Below are 8,768 nucleotides of genomic sequence, written 5' to 3' on the forward strand. Positions count from 1 at the left end.
CTTTAATGTTCGAGGAAGTTCCATTTGATGGTGCATCTCAATTATTACTGGTAAAGTAAATTAAAACGTTAAATTTATTCAGGCAGAATGGAATAGTAACATTTTGGATTTCCTGCTGATGGACGTATTATATTTTGTTGTTGCATAGAAGGTTTTAGTTTTATTTGAAGAACACTTTGAAATAACTCAAATTACATTTCAGATATTTAATTGGCATATGCAACTAATACTAACAGAGACATCTATAAAGTACGTAGGCGTTTTAGGTTAATAAATGTATTTAACCTTCCTCTTGTGTTAGCTTTCTGTTACCATCCCTTGTGTTAACGGGTCGGTTTTGACCCGTGTCTTAAATCTGCTTTAAAATACTCTAGAAACAATTATCTATCATGCAATTTGTTTCTCATCTTTTGGTTACCTTGTTAGGCTTCCTTATCCATGAAAATATTGGTTTTAATATTTTTGGTTTGGGACTGTGGGCCTTTTCTTTGTCAGTATACCCCTCAATTTCAATTTTAAAAAATTGTAAAATTAACCTCAAAAGAATCATATACATAAATTAAAGGTTGTTGTGTTACCTGACTATTTTTGAGGGGTATTAGAACACTTCTCTCAAATTAATTTGTTTTGATTCTTTTTTATTTTAAAATTATTAACTATTGTAACATCTATGGTGTTACGGGTCAATTTCAACCCATATGTATTTTCTTCAAGAAAAGGGGTTCTCCACTTGATTTTTTTGGTTGAGTTCCACCCTTGGTGGATGTGGGTCCGCAACACAAATGCTGTACATGCAGACCCATCAAGGATGTTGTAAAACACAACCATTGACCATCTCCTGGTCATTCGCTGGCAAGTGTAGGTGGCAGTCAGCTTGTTCAGGTTGTCCACTCCTACTTTTTTTTTGTTATAGTCGAGGAAAATTGTGGGCTTTTTGTCACTTCCTGATGACATAGCTGCATCTTTGTGAAGAGTAGACATAAGTATCACATTCCGTTTTTTGGACAATATGAGACAGTGGTGGTGTCTGTAAAAGCAAACTTGAGGAAGCTCGTAGCTTTTGCCTGTGTAAATCTGTAGATTCCAGGCATTTTATGCAGATTTTTAGGCAGATTATGGCGTACTTCCCTGGCTTACTGGGTATGTATTGTTGGAAGGGGCATTGTCGGATCTTGCTCTGGTATCTCTGTTGTCGAATCTGAGAACTCTTGATATCATGTGAAAGTGACAGTGGCCTCATTGAGTGATCTGTACACTCCACCAATAAGAATACCAATGTAAGCATCCAGGAATTCCTCATCAATGTCTTTCCACATGCCGCCATGGACGTTTTCTCCTTCAAGGTTTGTCATAGCAATGATAACCCTTTTTAGTAAAAATGGCATAACCAACTCTACTTAATTGACCACACATGTCTGCCCATGCCCGTTTTTGTTTGTTTTGTTTTTGTGCAGGTATACTGGTTAGAGAGGCCAAATGAGAATCTCCTAAAGCTGAAATGATTGGGAGTGGAGCTGGTTGTCAATGTGTTGGCTGACAGTGCACTTTTTATTTGAGTTTTGGCTCTAAATATTGCTTTATAATCTCATTTTTATGACTGGGTTGAAACCGACCCTAACAACACAAAGGGCATAATTTCAAAATGAGCATTTTATAATTTAGTGAAAATTTTTCTTTTTGTTTTATTTTGTTGAAATAGATAGAGGTTCCTGACAAAGTCAAAAAGCCTTGATGCATAAAAACAAATTTATGTGGTTCTTTTATGCTTTTAAAATCTAAAACGGGTCGGTGCCGACCCTAACACAAGAGGAAGGTTAAAACACTTTCTTGGGACTCAATATACATACTCTTAAAATACATTTGAATAGTACGGACCTTACAGATTATAAATCATATTCTCAATACTCTGTGAATAGGAATAACTTTTTATAACTAATATATTATGAATACTGCTTCTTGGTAATTTAATCTAAAGTCAGAAGAGAAAACCATCAGAAATCATATAATTGGTGCAACAGTAGGGGAAAGACCGAAATGTCACTGTGCGACACACACAAACAGCATTGGAGGTGGGGCAGATATTCTCTGGGACCCCCGGGGGAATGGGCAAATTTAGCACCATCCTAATTTTCATTTCTCGGTATGCAACCCCAAATGATTTGGGTTTAATGATGGTAATTCTAATTGGCCCTTTTGTGTCTCCACATTTAAATGATGATTAACCAACACACGAAAAGGGGCCCTTTGCACTGAAAATGTTGTCTTTCAAGTCCAAAGGTGCAGATGTCTTACAGAAATTACACGGCTTACACGGTAACTTAAAAATGTCAGGGGTAGCCTTTTTGGCATCCGCTGTCAAAACCAGTCATATACTGTAAAAAAAAATGTATGCGCAAACAACTGCTTTTAGAGATTTCCGGGTCATTTATTAATGACCAATGAACTTTTCTAAAAAGATTTTGTACATCTTACGCCAGTTAAATAGATCAAATGATATCAGATTTGTTTTGGGTGATTATTACCATTCAAAAGTAGGAACTCTTAACTGGTTATGAAACAGTGTGTCTAACACTGGTCCATATAACATACAGAAGAAAACAAGAGCAAGCAGGTTCACCGTAAACTCCCTCAGCTCAGACCCCACTGACCCTTTCGGCGAAGAAATCATTTTTCCATGAGTTTTTTTTAAGTGAGGACATTAAAGGTCTCCAGTGCAGTTATAGTGAAGACACTTTGTAAAGGAAGCAGAAATAGGTTGTGGATGAAGATGAGGTGTCTATCTGTTATCCTCTGCTGAGTTAATATTGTTTATGTTATGGTGTCTGATGGTCATCCTCTCAAATAAAGCTTGATGACACACACACTCAAGCCAGCCTGAATCTACCCTATTGTCTATTGATTCTGCCTCTGGTAACGGGCTACCTGCAGTCATCTGTCGTGTAGGAGGATGACTGCTGTGGACAAAACATTTCATGGAAAAAAAAAGAGAGATGGAGTGCAGGTATGAAAAACCGACGTCCTGTTGGTCATAAGGACAGGCAGATTGGTCCTGTGAGGTTTCTGATGGCAATGTTGTTGTTGTCATTGAGTTTTTCTTTCTAACTATATATATTGGCTCGATTTGAGCAGTATGTGTTGCGCATTCAGATTTCTATGAACCCAGCAAGAGAAAAAAATCAGGGTTCGATGTGCTGGTGCAAGCGAGCTGGAGGACAGGTTGTCAAAGACCTGCTGAGCGGACTCAATCCAACACCTAAAATCAGAAGCCCACACTGTCATATGAAAGTATGCAGTAAACTGCACTCATATATATATAAATATTTTTCCTCCAATCCACCTTGATCGACTTCTACAATTTCTTCTACGAAGTGTAAACCCTCTACCTGTCTCTTCTATTCCAATTAGGCTGCTTAAAAAAGTTTTGCCTTTAGTTAGCACACTTTTCTAGATATTTAATGTAAATGTAAATGTAATGTAATGTATCTCTTTTTCTTCAAATTGAACAATATAGCAAATACGAGATAAACATATATTGTTTCCCTCTCTAACTTTAATGCTAATTTCCTATACATGTAGTCAGCAGCCAATCAGCAGGTTGGAATACAGGTGAAGCAGAACAGGAGAGACATGTAGAACGTGAGGGCTCAGCAGAATTGGAGCGTGAACAATGAAGTTAATACTGAAGAGAGTTTAAAGTTAACACAAAGTGATTGCTTTTGGAGTGTGTAGCCGTTAGTGAGGTGCAGTGCACCGACCAGAGGAAGAAGTTAGAATCACATTGGCTTGTGCTCGCTGTCCCTTGATCCTTGCCGCCGCTGAGGTCGACAGTTCCCTGCCATCCAAAGATGCTCCCGAGCTCCAGCTACCGAGTTTCAGACTTTAGGTGAAGTAACCCGACTTTGTTATTGAACAGCAAGTTATAGTGGAGAGAAACCATCGTTTTAATCCTGTATGCGACAGAGGGAGAACTCTGCCTGATTTGATACCTGCCGTTTTTCTTGTGGACTAAATTAACGAGATTTGAGTATTAACCAAAAAAATTGGTCACTTATGTTTGTGATTTTGGGTAACCAACATATTTCTATACACTTTTCCTATTGGAGTTAGCATAATAAATCATCAATTTTAATCTTTTAAATGATGTGCTTATACCGTGAAGTTCTTCATCTTCTCTGAAGTAGGGGTGTCTCATCCTCTGCCAGTGTATGGTAGTTAGGGTAAGTTGCACATGCGGACACTTGCTGCTGTATTCTCTCACTTAGGATGTGTTCATGTCACGGTGATGAGCTAAGGCCTAGACTATTATATTCGTTACACTTCGGGCAGGTTAGGTTTGAAACTAGTAGGTCTGGGGGTTAAGGACTCAGATCAGGGAAGTTATTTACCCCTACTAAGCGGACCTAGGTCCCATTCGCTATATAAAAAATACTATAAATATAAATTAATAAAAAACACTTTGTTTCTAACTTTGTTCGGTGTTTCACTATGGGAATTGCTTCGGCGTGACTAATTAAGGAAGCTCCAATGATGCCACGTCAAGTCGAACTGTGCTGGGGCCTCGCCACCTCACAAATCATTCTCGTTTACTTCCCGTGAAGAAACTATAGCTTGATCTTTATCTTGGCTAGCTTGGATTTGCTGCTTAACAGTTTACAGACGACCCATTAAGGACACTTTGCCGAACACAGTTCCTAGCTCTAGTCTGGATTTTCTGGGTAAGTACTTCATAAAAATGAATATATTTAGTAACTGTTCATATATTGGAACTGGAGCTGGGTGGTGAGGACGCAAAGGGCAATGCCAACTCTGACCTCGTCGACATGGAAGCTTAGAAGGATAGCCCCACATTTCCCATCGAGGCGCCCAGACCCCCTACTGCATCTGATCTGCAAACGGCCCGCATCTAAACAGCCCAGGATGCTACAGGGGAGGACCTGTACAATGGTAAGACTGCCACCAGCACAACCGCAGTCAAAGCAACTTCTGCCATCTGCATGAATGAGAGTAAGCTCCTCAAATCTCAAGTCGAAGGGTGACGGTGTTATGGGGCGCCATTTGTAAAATGTCGCACGTTCTAAAATCCTGCGCAGTTTTGCTACATTTAGCATTACCATATGAACAAAAAAGCACGACAATATTCATGTCACTTTTTTTCCAACATTTAGAGAGAAATTCATGTAATAACTTTTCCAAGGATAATGTCTGGCAGTAACACAAAGTTGTTAAATAATCTAAATGTTAAATGTAAATCTAAATGTTCACTGTACATATCAGACTTGTCGACTGAACATTACAATATTTACGCTAATTCACGCCCCGGCAAGACAAGCTGGCAAATCCTCTATTTAAGGTGTTATGGCATGGTAACTGATTTCATTTTTACTTGTCTCAAAATTGATAGAATAATATTTCATGGGAATGTACATGAGCTTAGAGGCACGGGCGCGGATGGTCGCGGTCAACGGGGGTGGGGCATGGGCGCGCGGTCAAATCTTCGCCGATGGTCCGGTCAAGGGGGGGTTTGCGCAACGCTCCGCGCCCGTGAACCCCCCCTCGCATGACTTCAACGTGGACAGTATGTGGCCCCGTACCTAAAATGAGTTTGACACCCCTGCTCTATAACAAGAGCTAATTCATCCGGACTTACCAGGTTGTCTTGCCGCGGCGTGAATTACCATAAAATATTGTAACGTTCAGTCGTCAAGTCTGTACAAGTGTTCTGAGTGAACATACATGATCTACATTTAACATTCACTGCATGAAAAGTGAGATTTTCGTCCCCGTAAACGCCCGGAAATCTCCCTAATTTCCGACAATTTGCAAACCGCGCACGTCGCGTTTGTCTGTGCCACAAATTGTCGGAAACGAACCATGACGTAGGTGGAGAGCTGGCGGAGGTGCGAATGGCCCGAATTAGCATATGAATGCAGCAAAACCGCGGGTGGCCGAGCCGAGCGGGCTTGAATATCCTTACTCCTTATTGGATGAAACCACAACTTACTAACAAACATAATCACTCGTGATTGGCAGCAAAACCACACGTGGGCAGGCCAGGCTTGAGTTTCCTTGTTCATGATTGGATGAAACCACAACTTTCAATCACTCGTGATTGGTTGGCAGATCTGTCGCTATTGGTCACCCGCCTCTTATTTATATATATTTATATATTCATATTATGCTGTATATTCATTTCATGGTTATCCTATGTAGGCTACTACACTATTACTAGGATACCAACCAGGACATCAATGAATTTATAGAGAAAATGAACATTTCCCACATGTTTATGCAAAGAAAGAGCTTTATTAACAACACACAAACAACTACATACAAAGTGAGGATCTGCCCACACTTGGGTAACGGCGGTTTAAAAACTACAGCTCAGTAATCTGTCCGTTTGCCTCCTCGGGGTTGTAGACCGTCACTGGCGCCGTGTTTTCCGAGGCAGGTCTGTTGTGAAGGCGCCTCGTGTGTGCGGGGCGACCGTACAATCCACCCCGAGACCCCGCCAACAACGCCGTCCTCTCCGTCCGACGTGAGCTCTACGGTGACGGATTTCCACCTCGTCATCAGCCAGCGCACTTTGTCTCGATTCCAGCAGCTGTAAAAACAACAATGAATCAGTACAGTGCGATGCGATGCGTATGGACACAACACATCTATCAATGCACCTGAAAAAAGTCAGCAAATAAACTCTGACCCTCTTTCTTCTCGCTCGACTCCGCGCTGAATCCTTCGCAGCTTCCGCTCGCAATGAGTGTTCCGGCTGAACCTGAAGCTCCTGCGTCCCGTCTCAAAATACGTCTTACAGGCGGCTGGAAAACAATTAAATGAGTGTGGTATGAATACAAAAAAAAAATCAAACGCAAGTCACAGTAACATTTAACAAGGAGGGAGAAACAGTAAAAAGTATCACTTACACACAATGACGTCGTCTAAATCTGGACTTTCCCCGGAGCAAATACGAGGTCACCGCCTCATTATGAGGCGAGATTAGTCTGTGAAAACAAAATGTACAGTTATGATCGGTATCCATACGTATATATTCCCTTATACCGCAGAATGAAAGCATATTCTTTAAATCTTACCCTTGCTCCGGTTCGTAGCGCCTGTAATTCGTCTCGGAGTTGTGAAGACGCGCACCGCTTCCTGTAAACGACACGGCAAAGAAAACACACTTTAATAAAGCTGTTTCTGCTCACTTGTAAGGCTACTAGGCTACTCTTAGCTTAGCTTGAGGCTACGCTACTTTTAGCTTAGCTTGCAGTCATCGAACGTATTCTTACCGCTATCTTGGGATTGTGCGCCCGTCTCCTCTTCTTTGAGTCGGTTCCTCTCCTCCATGGACAGAAACCTGGAGAGTCCCGAACGCTCCAGTGGAGCAAACCGCTCGTTGATATCGGCAGTTTGTTGTTGGAGTGACGAGACAATCCACTGAGATCATTCAGCAGCTTCTTCTCGTCTGTCTGCGGACTGGCCGAAAGGTTGGTGACCGCGGAGAGGAGTTGAAGGCGAGTTGAACGCGAGACGTCGTCCCGCCATTATTCACGAACCAGCAAAAACCAAACAAAGGAACTGGAGATACAGTTCTTCTGAATATAGTTTGTATGCTCATCTTGCAGGTACTGCTGTCTGAGTCATGCCTATGACCTCACACGTGATTGGACGAGGAGTCTAAGGGTCCGTCAATCACATACGAGGTTATTGTTATAAGGAAGGACCAGTATTTTAGGAAGACAAATGGTTGGGACTTTGAAACAGCTGATATGCTTTATGTAAAGCAGTGTTTTGGTGTCAGCAGAACGACTTTCCCTAGAAAACTGTACAGTGGTGCCTCTTTCTCCATTCCACCAGACAATCTTGAGTCTGACATACATGCAATGTTGACAATGTATCATCAGATGTACCCTTGTGTCACTGAGGTGGAATGTTTTGCCATGACATGTAAACGGGTAACATATATGAATGTAACTTACTCAATCGATAGATGCAGAGCAGAAAGGTCAGCATGTGTTTATGCTAAGTGGTGTGGAAACACTAACAGTTTTGAGGAACCCGTCCTTGACCCTCTAGCAGAACTACGACCAGCCATTATAAAGCAGTTTATAGTTGTCAATGTTGTGTCAAAGGGTAGGGCATTTAAACATGTTCTTGCACAAGTTTCCTGGCTTCATCTCCACCCGGACAGACATTTTTATGGAAAGCCAATAGAAGTTTGGGGCTTGCAGGGAACAGACACGTCATACCCAGCATCATTTCTGCCAGTTGAGCGCATTGCTAGAAGATGTGTGGGTAATACATCATCTGTGCATTTAAGTAAGACCAAAGAAAAGGTCACTGTAGTCCTGCCACTATGCACTGTAGTCGAGCTCTAGGAGACTGATCTCTGCAGACGCCTCATGCTGATTCAAATGTTGTTTGCATGGAATGCTCATTTTACCTTGAATAAAACTAATTTTTTAAAGAAGTTATTTTGTGTATCTTTTTTACACAACATTTGCCATTGCTAATGGCGTACACAGTAATCTAGCATATTTGAATAAAATAAATCAATTCAAGCTAAAATGTAAGAGTCTATAATTAGGCTACTGAGCCTGATCTATTTGTACCAGAGATTTTCTTACCTTTTAAAAACATTTCTGACAATTTACAGTGCCGCATACTGCCGAAAATCCCACTTTTCATGCAGTGATTTACATTCAGCATTTATCATTTACATTTATATTATTTAACAACTTTGTGTTACTGCCAAACATTATCCTTGGAAA

The 8,768-nt window shown here is 41.1% G+C and overlaps 1 long non-coding RNA gene across 1 annotated transcript; it reads right to left on the reverse strand.

Annotated features, from left to right (window-relative positions):
* Positions 1 to 6,283: 6,283 nt before the first annotated feature.
* Positions 6,284 to 7,203, reverse strand: LOC144388241 (uncharacterized). Its single transcript, XR_013452556.1, has 4 exons — positions 7,089 to 7,203; positions 6,921 to 6,998; positions 6,701 to 6,815; positions 6,284 to 6,601 (listed from the first exon to the last, which is right to left on the reverse strand). It is a non-coding gene; the product is annotated as an uncharacterized LOC144388241 (long non-coding RNA).
* Positions 7,204 to 8,768: the final 1,565 nt, after the last annotated feature.

The sequence above is a fragment of the Gasterosteus aculeatus genome, chromosome 14 (assembly GCF_964276395.1).
Source record: "Gasterosteus aculeatus chromosome 14, fGasAcu3.hap1.1, whole genome shotgun sequence".
NCBI classification, from domain to species: Eukaryota; Metazoa; Chordata; class Actinopteri; order Perciformes; family Gasterosteidae; genus Gasterosteus; species Gasterosteus aculeatus.